The following is a 12,705-nucleotide window of genomic DNA, read 5'->3' as shown; positions in this document are numbered from 1 at the left end:
AGTTGATAGGAATGCACTCTAGATGGGACAAAATGGAGAAAAGAAAATTTTGTGGGTGAGGGAGGGGGGTGTTATTGATTTCTTTCTATCTAAGATGGGTGAAATTTAGGGGGAGGGGTGGAAAGAAAAAATTGCAGTTTGGACGGAGTGGGGATCTTGGAGGATTCCTAGTTGGGGAGGGATGGAGCACTCACTCGGCTAGCAAAGAGGCTTAAGATTAAGTTATACTTGATGGAACTGCGTGTTCCACACCTAGGCGTGAAACACATATTAAAATTTGGCTCCTTTTCGTACACACAGACTTGCTGCATGTATCCATCTTGTCAAATGCCACACGATGCAGCCTTCTTCTATTACATCTGATCTCCATCCGTAGTTGGTGTTTAAAGAAAGCGATCAGATCTTGATCAGAAAAAGACCCCCCCCGGCCACCTTGCAGATGCGATGTCTAAATCACTATTCTCGCCACAGGCAGGATCGTAACGTAGACCATTTGTCTTTCCCTGTTCCACGGCGGCCTCATGTTGTCAACGACGTTGGATATGGTAATCGGGCGAGAATGCTCGGGATCGATGCAGATACTACACTTTGAACTTGACCTAAAGGCCAAGAACAACAGAAAAAAGCAAACCTTTTTCCTATTTATTAGTATTTATTTGCTTCCCCACTAAAGTCAAAATATTGCATATTAGTTGATGTACCCAGCATTGCCCGGTATTAAACATAATATTAAATTCTTTTTAAAGAAAATGAAGTAAAAAAAAATTAAAAAACAGAAAGAAACTGAGACATGTGCATGCAAGTATTATGTTTTTTTCGAAACAGTTCATTTCTTGTAAGTAAAAAAGCAAAATTCGAGCTGAGATTGAAACCAAAACCTAAAGACAGCGAGTCAAGTACTATAACCATTAGGCCAGCTTGACATGATCTTTAAAAAGTGTTTTCAAACCTGCTATTCTTAACGCAATAGCAAAGGCATGTTTTTTTGTTTTCTTTCACATTCTTTTCCTCCTTCACAGGATGTGTTCGAGCGCGCCTGCTACCACTGTTTTTATTTATTTATTTTATTTTTTTGCTCAACACACACCTCCAAACACCCGGGCACCCAGGGTAGTCAAGCCGGCTAGGGGGCTCCTCGGCCTTTTGGCCGGGATCAAAGTGTAGTATCTGTTCCGACAGATACTGCAAGCAAAGACCCTATGTGGGGGCGACCCCACAGATAAGACCTTGGTCAATGTAGGGGCAACCCTTCATACCAATTGTCACTATCCAGCTCCCTTACTCCCCAGGGAGTTGGTCCCCATTTCCCCTTAACTCCTCACATTAAAAATCGGCCTTGTGCCTAATTTGCTCGGTGGGGAAGCAAATAAATACCATCTGTTCCGACAGATACTGCAAGCTATGACTAGCAAAGACCATATGTGGGGGTAACCCCACATATCTGAACTTGGTCAAGGTAGAGATCACCCTACAGACCACAGTTACTATCCAGCTCCCATTTCCCACCTCTCGGGAGCTGGTCCCCCCTTTCCCTTCCCCCTCCCTCTCTCTCCACATTAAAAAACGGCCTTGTGCCTAATTTGCTCAGTGGGGAAGCAAATAAATCCCGGCACCCAGGGTAGTTAATAATAAACACTGAGATTTCACATGTTTCCAAGTTTTTCTGAATTGTCAATTGTTTTCCCAATATTAATAATGAGAAGGGAAACTATGCTTACTTGATTTTTTAACTTTTTTCTTTCTGAAAAAAAGTAAACTTGGAAAACTCAAAGAATATTACACCATCCATACCATCCTGGTTCAGCATATTACGTTTGTAAACAAATATTTTATTGAAAATTATTGAATTTTTGTTGCAAATCCATATGAGAAGTGATATTTTTGGAGGATTATATACCGATTTTGTTGGCTTTCCTAAAGAGCTGCGGGAAATTTATTCACTGAGTCCCGTGAAGGTTATCCCACGTGGTTCATGTTAAATAAGCCTAGAAAAATCAGGACATGAAAAAATAAAGACAAGGAAATACTTTTAAGAATAAAAAAAATTTTGACATTTTATTGAGGGAAAAAGAAAGCATAAGGGTTGGGGAAAGAAGGCAGCAAAGCTGCAAAGTTCAATTATTGAGAAAAAAGTTTATATGTTCAATTTACAAGAGAAAATACAGTTTATATGTTCACCAATTCGACTGCCAAAAAATGTCCTTATGGCAAGCATTAAAGGCTTAATTAACACTAGAGAGAGAGTACAGAAATAAGAGAAAATTAGAATAAGAGAACTTACTGCGTAAAACAATGATTTCGTTTTTTTTTTAACCTTTCTTTTTTTTATCTTTATATATATGTGTGTGAGTCTCTTTTTTTTACATATATATTTTCTTCACGCCACTCCAAATCGATCTGTCTTCACTTCAGTGACAGAATCCTTGAAAGTTCTTTTGAAATTAATCCTTGAATTTGAAAACTCAATGTTGTTTGGTAAAACCTTCGTTCGTCCTTCTTGTCAGATGAAATTCTCACTGGTTACAACATGGAAAGACATTTCCGTTTCCACACGCCGACATTTAATCGCATCTCGTGCGTCCAGTTTATAGATCAATTCTTCTTAGAATTGATTCTTTCTTTTCTTTTCGAGTCAACCAACTTGATTCAACTCTTACTGAAACTCATTATTCATTCCTATGAACAATGAAATAACTTTTACTATTTTTAAGACTTGAATGTCTGAGTAGGACCAGAGCTCGTAACTTGCGTGTTACCCTCGTGGAATCTCTGTCCAAAACTGACTTTCGCTCCGCTCTCTAGTGCACTTGTTGAATTTTCGCGGGAAAAATATCTCTTAGTAGAACCAATTGTGGCGTGATTCTTTCAGCAGCAGCAGCTCGTTAAAAAGGCGTAAAGTTAAAGAAGGAAAGAAGGGAGGAAAGATAAAAGACAACGACGAAAAGAAGGAAGAAATTAAATTTCTGACAGAGCATATCCACTAAAACTTTTGTTACTTCTGTATGACAGTTACATATTATCATCAGACACGAGTTATCGACCCTTGTTCTTAAAAAGAGAATTGCCATCTAGCGGCCATTATATGAACCTCAAATATAAACAAGTGCTTACGATAACGCAAAAATATATAATAGCAAAATAAATAACAGAAAAATGTATGAAAATTGAAACATTTATTGTATAAAAACTGGATCAAAATATAATTTTAATGTATTAATATATATATATTTTTTTCAATGAGTGATTCATAATTGAAAATAAAATAATAAACATGATAAAAACATAAAACATTTACAGATTGTTTTTAGAATTATTATTTTTTTTTAGTAAGGTTATATAAAAATGTAGCAAAATATAATTTAAAAAAAAATAAAACATTTATAGAGGTTTAAGAATAATTTGTTGTTGTTTTTTTGTACAGAAAGATTGTATAAAAATATATAAAAATATAATTTTGGTTTGCACTAACTTTTAGAAAAGGAAGAGTTATCGACCCCTGACAAGCAACATCTGTCAGCGGTTCTTGAAACTAAAATACAAACATTCGCTTCATGTAACAGCCATGCAGAAGTGCCAAACTTTTACATTAAGATCATTGATAACATTCATATGGCAAGTGTTCGACTGAGCTCCAATCTGTGATCTCCACTTGCCAATCTTTCGCAAAAACACTCATCTAGCCCAAATCACTATCAATATATTCCATCAACAAAGCTTCTTTCCTAGAACTGCCCGTCTGTGGAACTCTGTTCTGCTTGTCTGCTTTCCAGCAGACTACAATATCGTCGTCTTCAAGTCCAACATAAATAAGTTCTTATTGAACCGTCCTTGTAAATAATCTGATTGGTGGACCTGTATGAGAGTGGCCACCCCCTAACATAGCATGTTTTTCACCTTTTAAAAAAAAAAACTTTTTTCTGACGATTATCATGGATTACAGACTTAAGTATCATATTAACAGAAAAAAATTTTGAAAAAAAAAAAAATTAATGAGTTTTAAGAAGGGATTTCACTTTCTTCTTATAACGCCCTACTTCATTGCTACCTGACTTACTGTCCATTTCTGTACCATTGTGTCACGTGATTAGAACCCCTTTGTTCAAAGTCATTAAATTAATTTTTTTTTCAAAATTTTTTCGTGCTAATATAATACTTAAGTCTATAAGCTATGATAATCGTCGAAAAACAAAGCTAAACCACCCCCAAAAAAATGCATTTTTAGGGGGTGGACATTCTTGTACAGGTCCGCCATCTGATTATACCAAATTTCCACCACAAACGATTACTATGCTATTGTCCAATGACTACTATATACACATTAACCCTTATCCTCGAGTGCCCCCCAGGCTTTGATATGTGGTAACCTCACCTCTTTGTAAAACAACATAAAACAGTACATCATAAAAATTTCTTCCTTTAAAAAAAAATTCATCTTCAATTTAGGTGTCACCATTGTGAGAAATTCTACAATTATAAGCAGGCCCTTTATTGGCTGATTGGCCACCCCCACCCACTGTCTTTGTTTAGACCAATCAGATTGGTCGAGATTTTAACCGTTAAGCGATGGGCTTGGCGACCCTTTGAATGCCTTTTCTTTTTTCAGGTAGTTTCAGACAAGCAGCCAGAGAAGGAACATGGAACTCAACTCTCTCTGGATATGAGGCATTTGGGTGTCTCTACCTTTCATCTCCTTGAGACTTTATTTTAAAGTCTAAATGATTAGGTTAAGTTATTATATGTCTCCCAGACACTTTTAAGGTCAGAATTAATGACCTGTCATTAATGACTTTTCATTCAAATGAACATTCCTTATTAACTTCTGTGATGTCGACTCAAGTCGAGAATTGAATCTTTCATCAGAAGGCATCATACCAACCCATTCAAACGATTCTAATTAATCCGATCTTCGAACAGTGCTGAACCTGAATTCCAGTCCCTGCTCAAGATAAAGGACTATTATCTTTCGAGGTGTTAACAGCTCTATTCAGAGGCAAATTAGGCATTTCTTTTTTTGCAATGAAGAACGAATAAAAATTTGTGTCGAATTTTAGAGGTATGCTTTGTTGTAACTATTGTTCATTTTTTGCCACTGTCTTGGAGCAAAAACAGGTGAGAACTCTAGAAGTGTAAGCCATTTTGAGTTTCAGAACAGTTTCAGATGGTTCGCTGTTACACACAAGTCCTGGGAGGTGACTTGTTTGTAGTAGACAGTTCCACAGAACAAAATATTCTTACCGTGTCAAAACCCAGGAAAGAACATGTGAAATTGCTCCAGAAAAGGTTTAATATTTATGAAGCAATTCTGGTTTCTGATTGGTTGGTAGCAGAATGTTAATTAATTTGATTCGTCAGTTCTTAGCAGCATCCTTTATAAATAGAATCGTCCGACTGTGTGGGATCATGCCCCATTATACACCGAGTGTGATGGGATGTGTCTCCTAGCGGCTTCGGCTGCAGGGAGACAGGGTAGTACAAGTCAAGGATTCGTCACTTGACACTCAGCCCAACAGGAACCGGCCCAGCACCTGTTGGACTGAGGTACACCGCTTGGGTAATACCTAGGAGGTCCACCCTCCCAGGCCTTGCCACCGGGCTTTCCGGTGGAGCAAGTTTATTGCTTGCTGCCTGAGGCGCCCCGACCGGGGAATGCCGACGGGGTTACTCAGGCAATTTTTAAAATTGCAGGAGTGCCCCTTCTTTAGGGGAGCCTGCGGGGTTCCCACTTTCCGGCCTTGTGCCACATTTTGCTGATGTGGGCGGCAATTAAATGACTACCCCATTATACACCCAAAATATTGCAACTTTGTTGTAACTGTTGTTAATTTTTTGCCACTGTCTTGGAGCAAAAACAGGTGGGAACAAATATCTAACACCATTGAGTAACACCGCTACACAGTGCTTATATAGAATTACACTTAAAAAAAAAAAAAAAATACAGACAAATAATGTACATACCCGTCACAGTATGATGTCATATTCCAAAAATCATGGAAACTGATCAAGTAATTTTTTTTTATAAGAAAATTAAATTTTATGAGGAAGGGAGGGATGGATGGAGCTGGAAATGTCGGAATTTTATCTTGCTTCCAGATAAATTTGATGCTAAAGTAACTAACCTGAAAAAAAAATAACAGCATGAAATAAAAGGGGGGGGGGTAAAGAATAAAATATAAAGGTCTTGCTTTGAAATGAAGAAGAGATTTTATTCACAATAAAATAAGTTGCAAATTTTTCCCTTTGCGGGCATTAACTTTTAAAAAACGCCAAGGTAACATATAATGAAAAAAATAACACTGGTTCTCATAATGAAGATGTCGTATCCATGAACGAATACAATAATAAGATTCAAAATAATAGTTTCTAATCACACTCTCATATGTAGTCAATTTTGGGAGCATACTCACAAATTGAAAGCCGGTCAGGCACGTGCCTTTTCTTTTTTTTTTTTCGTTTAAAGTCCTTTTAGAATTTTCTCTCCTTCCATGTTTGCATGCAAACCGTAGACACAGAGATGGATTTCAGAAGCATGCCGCGTTGCCGGGGTTTCTTCTTTGTAGGAGTTTCCAAAATTCCTTGTCACGTAAAATAAGCTCTTTTCTTTTTAAATAATTACACTCCTTCAAATTACGTGCAAAACGTAGCAATGTAGATAGTTTTGAGAAGCATGCCTCGTTGCATGCCCGGTGTATTCTTGCTGGGTTTTCTTCTTTGAAGGAGGCTCCAAAATTCCTTGTCTGTGGCGGGCAATGAACACGTCCAATATCCAGAGCATGCAAAGAGGGCAAATCTTGCGCTGGGCTCGTGACGTCATCACGGAGCTAGCATTTCTCTTTTCTTCCAATTAAAGGGAGTTTCATACAAACCCAAAATTTACGAAACTAAGAATCAAAAAAGATATAAAATACAAAAAATCAAATACAAGAACCAGATAAAAAATAATAAATGTAAACAGGGACAGGCACTATTATTGGTACAAAAAAAATTCCAACAGAACCGCTATGTTGTTTTAGAATTTCAAGGGTGACAATTCAATTCGACTGCCGAGATTTTGTATTCAAAATAATAATTACAAAATTATTAATCGCTAAAAATCGTAAATTTTTATTTATTTATTTTTTATAAAAATAAAACTACTTTTTGGATATGACATCTTCGTTCTATGATACGTACGTACAATTTAAAGACTTTTCGGGTTTGTATTACAATAGGTACAAAAAAAGTTGTCCAAAATCAAGTAACAAATAAATGTTATCAAAGGCAAGATAAGTTATTTTTCTATCTAACTGGATAAGTTTTTAGTGTTTTACCTAATGTAAAATGTTTATTCAGTTCGAAAAAACAAGTAATATTCAGCGTTACCGGAGAACAAGGAAAAAAAATGGCCACGAATTCTCTTTACATCTTTGAAGCTTCGATAATCACTTCAAAATAAGAAATAAAACAAAATGGTGTTACAAACCCATCCAATAAATGTTACTGTGGCATTTATTTGGTGGGTTTCTATCCTTAGTTTATTTTACTTCTTATTTTGAAGCGATTATCGAGACTTCAAAGACATCACAGCAATTTTTTCTTGCTTTCCATGCGTAGCGCTCAACATTACTTGTTTTTCGAACCGAATAAACTTATTCAGTTAGATAGAAAAGTAACTTATGTTGCCTTTGATAACATTTATTTGTTATATGTTTTTTTGTTTTTTTTACAACTTTTTCGTACTTCTGTGGATTGTAATACAAACCCGATATTTCTGTATTAATTCTAAGCGTCTATAGTCGCGGTTTAGTGCGTCTGTATACCGACAAAAAAGATGTTTGACACGCGTAAAGTCAAACTTATTTGTTATCGAAATAAAACCGAGACTCCAAAAGTTTATTGGGTGTTTAAAATCGAATCGCAGTTATGGATAACATTTGCGCAACTTTATCTGCTTAGTCGCGGTAGGTAGATTAAAAAAAAAAAAAAAATCAAGGGGTTTAAGTCTGTTTCGTAGTTCCAATTTTCGACTGTTGCCAAATTGATTATTCGAAACTAGAACAGTCGTCATAGCTAAACAATCGACAAATATTGTTTATAAAGTTCTTTTATATTTTGGATATGATTGAAAACATTTTTAATTTTATGAATGCAATGCATTTTCAGCATTTGAAGAGATTTTTGACGATTTTACGACAGTCTGTTCTCGTTTACAAAAAGAAATCATTATGGCTTACTTTTCTGCGTGAGAGAATTCTCGGAAGCGAATCTTACAAAAACAAAGGTGATATTCAATTTTGTTACCTTGCTAATTACCCGTTATTAACAGGTTTGCATCTTTAAATAATTATAATGAATTTCTAAGAGACTTCTAGATGTTTGTTCTAATACGCATGAATAGATTAATCACGAGGATAACTTTTTAGTAGGTTAAGTAGCAGTAGTAAATAGTACTAGTTTGATTGTTACCTTTTTTTAAGCAACTTATAAATAATCTAATTATTTTGACGGAAAATATCAAGTACGTTTTGATTCTTTGATACAATAGGGGCGCCTTCAATGTTTCATTGGTACTCACGCAGAATACGGATTCGTGCAATTTTTTTTAGATAGGATTTTAAAGTTCAATTCAATTATTATTATATCTTCTGTTTATTAAATTGTTAGGTGAAAGTGCAGAATAATTAAAATTTCTAAATAATAACGTTATTTCAGCACTGTCCGTATTCTCATATGCATAAGTACCGTTTCAGGGTTTGTTTTACTATAGACATAGATTCGAAAAAGTTGTCAAAAAAACAAATATATAACAAATAAATGTTATCAAGGCAAGATAAGTTGGATATGTTTTACTGTCCACAGTCCTTCGAAAAAGTGGTAAAAGATCAAATATATAATAAATAAATGTTACCAAAGGCGAGATAAGTTACTCTTCTACCTAACTGGGTAGGTTTTTAGTAAAATGTTTATTCGGCTCAAAAAACAAACAACCACAAGAAAAAGTGACCACAATGTATTTGTTACACGACCATTTTTTTTTTTTTTTTTTTTTGTGTGATCACCACGTACCTTTGGAAAACGGTTGCTTTTCGAGCCGGATAAATATTTTACATTAAGTAAAAGTACTAAAAACCTACCCAGTTAGGTAGAACAGTAAGTTGCAATTGGTAACATTTATTTGATTTTTTGACCGCTTTTTCGAAGGACGGTAGATAGTAAAACATACCCGGGTCTCTTTCCGCAAAGTTTTTCAGGGAGTTTAAAAACAAAACAACACTCAATCGCCTAACAAAGGTGAAATCTCATTTTTGCAGTGAGTGATTAAGCTGATAGTGTTAATTTAAAATAATGCCATCATTATTTCATGGTCGTGATGATGCGTCTGATGCGAAATTCAAAACTGATTCTGCCACCACAGAAGTGAGATTCCATCTTTTTTAGGCGATTGCATGTTTTGTTTTTAAACGTCCTGATAAACTTTGCGGAAAGAGACCCCTTCCTTACCTCTTCATAAAACGGTTATTGTAGAATTTAGAGTGGGAGATCAGTTTTGCATAAAAATTGAATGGCGAATGATCCCCCATTTCTGGGCAATTCTAGCGGTTTAGGGTAGTTAATAGCCATTTTTTGTTTTTTCTTTTTTTTTTTTACTATGGGGAAAAATCTCTACGTTTTTGTTGTTGGGGAGGGGCTATTTTTAGGCGATTGCATGTGGTTTTATGACATTGATAGTAAAAGTTAGTGGCAAAATAATAGTTAAAATTTCATGGGAATGGGGGAGCATTTAAAGTTAAATTTATAAACGAAATTGATCCCCCACTTTAAATTTTATTTCTTTTCTCTCCATCAAGTTTTCCTGAATGTTTACACCTAATCGCTTAAAAATGTACAATCTCATTTGGCGGGAAAAGGTGATTTAGCAAATTTACCGTAATCACATTTTGGTACTTGTGCAGAATTTGAACTGTTTTTATTTATTCATTTTTTAAAATCCCAATTTAACTTCAAACTAACTTTAACCTTATTTCCAGCTTCGGCAAAAGTCGGTTTGGTTGGGTTCGAATAATGTAGAAGCACCGCTATTTTAATCTAGTAATAAAATACCAGCACTCGAATCTGTGCATTGGTATATATTTATTACGTTTCTTTAGGTATTCTTCATTTTAATCAATGATCGCATGTCAACGTTAAAAGTCTTGCTGAATATATAATGTTAATATAATACAAACCAAATTTGGTGCTTGTACAGATCGGACCCATGGTTGTCAATATTGACCCGCTTAAATGGTAACGGCTTATGGCAACAGCAAATACTTCAGCTCCTTCCTCAGAAAAGAAACGCTGCTAGTTTAGTAGTTTCCCTCTCTCTACGCTACTGTTATTTCCATAAAAAAATGATCGACTGAGCTCCAATGTTTGGTTTCTCCTTGTAAGTCATTCACAGTAAGAATTCATTGCAACGAGAGAAAAAAAAAAGACTTTTCTTTCATCTGTTTACCTAGTGTCAAGCAAAACTTCTACAAAGAGAACTTTTTTGCAAAGCTTTCCCATTTGTGCAGCACATTATCATAGGACTGCTTCCTGCAGATTACAACATAGTCATCTTCAAATCCAGTGTCAACAAATTCATGTTATGAACCGTACTCACATGTAATTCAAGCTTGATTCATCTAATCTATATTTGCCAATTAACAAGGTATCCATCTCCTTAACTCTTAACCTTGAGTAGTTTTGGCCTTGGTAAGGGATCATCCTTCAGTAAAAAAGAGTAAAGAAAAGAAAAACTTTAATAAATTTACGTCCATAACTGCAATTGCATATGTTTGCATAATTCTCACAAGAGCAGTATGGTTTTGATGCTGATTTGAGTATTTTGCCCAGTCGCCTGTAGTGTTTGCTGCCTTTTTGGTCAGGAAGCCAGTATCTTCATACAGCCTTATCAGATAGCACCAGTTGCCCTAACCACTTGAGCCAGAGTGAACCTGGGAGCAACGATAATTAAGGGGCAACTCCACATTCCCCACAACCCCTAAATGGGGCCTCACCTCTGGATGTCTCTTAAAATCAAACCCAAGACCAAAATTTCAAATTCACATTTATTAGAAAAACAAAAAAAAAAAACAAACAAAACATTAACAAAGTGCAACAAGGCATGTATAAAAAAGATATGCGCAGATTTTTACATTTCCATACAGTCTGAATGTTTGCTCAAGCTCACTTTGAACTTTGCGGGGTTTTTTTCTGCTAAGACAAAAGCGACGGTGATACCTCTGAGGGTTACCATGGAGACTTGACACTGAAGCGAATAACTCTCCGAAAGGTAAATTCAAATTTCTGTTGATGATGTTTTATGCATTCTCTGTATTCTCTTTGAAGATTAGTTGCCTCAATGGCATACTCCAGAATAAGCCACACCAAAATTATGTAAAGAGGATCGAAAGCAAGCAACATTATGTTGAGAAAGGATTCGCTTTGCTTTGGTCACCATCTTGCTACAACGATGCGTGTGGAACTCTGTTCCGTCTGCTTGCTTCCCACCTGACTACAACCTGGATGTCTTCAAGTCCAACGTAAACAAATTCCTTAAGGAGACATTTTTATTAAACCCCCACGCTAACGTACTGTACATGCAATAACCCTTATCCTTGAGTGGCTTCCGGGCCTTGATAAGTGGTGATCACCTTGTAAAAAAAAAAAAGAAAAAAAGTTTTCCACAATCGTTCCAAGGTCCTTTGCATTTGCAATGGGCTGGTCGCGTAAGGATGAGCGATCAATCCTACCCTAAGAAAATATTTTATTCTGAACTAGATCTACAATCTAGGACGGTTCGAAGAGAGAAGAAGCACTATTAGGATTGTTTGAAATAGGATATGAAGCGACGTGGATTTGATCACACAACATGTAAGGCGAGTGCAATCTGAAGAGCGGAGCAGAAGAATGGAATAAGGGCTGGTGTTAAAAGGTTCTAAAATGAACAACGTCATCCGGATGAAGCGCTGAGAGCGGCAAGTATAATACACCACGAAAATCAGCTACGTACTCAATTGTCAACCAGTAATGCATGTCCAAGTTATGGTAGGAAGATGACTGCATTTATGATTCAGATATCAATTCTTTGAAGTTTGGTTGCTTCTAGTTGACATTGGCTAATTCATCTAGCATATCATTCACATATAGAGGAAAAATAATTAAAGCAAATCTAAGATGCAATTACTGCCTCCGCTGTTTCCTTGCATTGCTAATAAACCAACTGTGTCCAAACTGTTGTTCTCGGCCAACACCTCAATTTATAGTGTCTGTTACAGTGACATCTTTAATGATTTGGACATGCAGCTCCTCGCCTGGAGGGAGAGCTAATTTGCAATGTAATCCTTCCTACCTCTCTGACAGCTAAGGACTTGGACAACAACCATAAAGGATGACGTAGCTAAGCTCGCCGGTTCATAAGTGGTTGGTCTTCAATTATGAACTTGCGATTGATTAACTATTTTGTGTAATCTTGCTCAGGATCACATGCATAAGTTACCATGATTCGAGGTGTAGTGCAGGTCAAGGAATTCTAAGATAACTTTATTAAATCTTAATTCCATAATATTGAAATTTTTTAAGCCCATAAATTCAGTTATGTAATATCTATTTTCCTATTTACTTGCCTCCCCATGAGGGCTGAGTTGGACACAAGGTCAGTGTATAATGTGGGGAAAATTTAGTGTCCCAAAAGGGGCACTTTGG

At 36.1% G+C, this 12,705-nt stretch overlaps 1 protein-coding gene across 2 annotated transcripts in view; it reads left to right on the top strand.

Moving 5' to 3' along the window:
• Window positions 1-8,005: 8,005 nt before the first annotated feature.
• LOC145292066 (17S U2 SnRNP complex component HTATSF1-like) overlaps window positions 8,006-12,705 on the top strand; it is a 116,066-nt gene continuing 111,366 nt past the window's right edge. The window contains exon 1 of one of the 2 annotated variants that reach the window (XM_080138118.1): window positions 8,006-8,257. The gene's annotated coding sequence lies outside the window, so the exon portion shown is untranslated. Of the gene's footprint in view, window positions 8,303-12,705 lie in introns of both variants that reach the window. The other variant, XM_080138119.1, reaches the window with a different exon arrangement.

This window comes from Euprymna scolopes, chromosome 13 (genome assembly GCF_053919585.1).
Source record: "Euprymna scolopes isolate OS-2025 chromosome 13, ASM5391958v1, whole genome shotgun sequence".
NCBI lineage: Eukaryota > Metazoa > Mollusca > Cephalopoda > Sepiida > Sepiolidae > Euprymna > Euprymna scolopes.
This window is presented reverse-complemented; position numbering and strand designations above follow the sequence as displayed.